Raw genomic sequence first — 1,574 nt, forward strand, 5'->3', positions numbered from 1 at the left:
ACTCTTATGCTAGTTCATACTGAGCCTCCAGCTATTAATCAAAACGATCATTAAAGCATTCCTACAGCTCATTCCTACAGTTTATGGCTCCAGTGGCTTCAAACAGGGGAAGCAGGTCTTGGCTATGATTCTCTGGATTCTCCATCTCACCCTACATTTCAGGCGTGTAGTTTAGCCGATGACCTTAACTCTCAGATGCATCCAACAAAAATCATTGATTATAGTTTGTTTAGCTTTTTATTGTTGTATGGATGGGAATGATGCCTTTCAAGTGCTTAGTATGTTAGAGCGGAAACTGGAAGTCCCCTTGTGGCTTTTTGCTGGCTGCCCCTACTCAACCTTCCCACCAATTGAAGGGGCTGGGTTGGTCTCAGCATAAAATATCCTGACTTTTGCAAAAGAACCCGAGTCTTGCAGAGAAAAATTACTACTTTCTAGTGAAAAATCATCACTTCTGTATTGTGGCTGTATACGCTCCCTGCTTCCTTCTTTTGATGTTGTCTCAAGTCCCATGGGTTTTCCTTAGGACCATACTAGATACTGGAATTCTACAGCAGATCTCTTAAGTTAATGGGAAGTGGCAAGTATATGTGGGTGTGGAATGGATGGGGGCCTTTAGCACTCTTGCTAATCTTCTTCAACCTCTCTGTCACTGCCTGTACCCTCTCCATCTTGATAATCAAACAGGTTATTCAATTTCATGCAAATGCAGTTTAGCTCCCCAACCTGGTGTTTCTAATCTCTGAATTCTTCTAAACTGATGCTCCGATTCTGTACTAAAGTGGCAACCTCTTATTCAGCAGAGAGCTTTCCAGTCCCCTCTATCATCTGGAACTTAGGAGCAAACTAGAAAGGAGGAAAGAATTCTGAACAGCCTAAGAAGTAATTGCTATAAGAACCCACCTATTCTTCTTTCTTTCCTAAGGGTTATTAGGTCAGGCAGAACAAGGAGCTGGTAGAGGTGGTGTGTATGGGCAGTTGGAGCCTGGATGGGATGAGGAAAGCACCTGCTGGGGAGGGGATATTGGTAGCAATAGGAGGCCTGATCAGATAAGTAAATAGTTTAAGGATCATCGAAACCAGGTTTCTTGGTGTTGGAGAAGGGAGCTGCAAATATGGAAAGAAACGAGAACACTGTGATACTGGATTGCAATTGAGGTACTGGTGTGAATTCAGTTTTTCTCTATGTAGATATATATGAAAATACAAATAGATATATTTATTTATAATAGATGTGTCAATAAATGTGTGTATGCATGTGTGTGTAAGTGTATAAATGCATATACAGTTGACTTTGGAATAATGCTGGGGTTAGGGGTCTGACCCCTGTGCAGTCGAAAAGTCCTCATATAACTTTTGACTCCCTGAAAGCTTAACTACTAGTAGCTTACTGTTGACTGGAAGTCTTACCAACAAAACAGTTGATTAATGCATATTCTGTATGCTATATGTATTATATACTGTATTCTTACAATAGAGTCATCTAGAGAAAAAAAAATGTTATTAAGAAAATTATAAAGAGCCAGGCTCGGTGGCTCAGCCTGTAATCCCGCGCCTTTGGGAGGCTGAGGTGA

The sequence above is a fragment of the Carlito syrichta genome, unplaced genomic scaffold (assembly GCF_000164805.1).
Source record: "Carlito syrichta isolate Samal-C Ts95f unplaced genomic scaffold, Tarsius_syrichta-2.0.1 Scaffold314328, whole genome shotgun sequence".
NCBI lineage: Eukaryota > Metazoa > Chordata > Mammalia > Primates > Tarsiidae > Carlito > Carlito syrichta.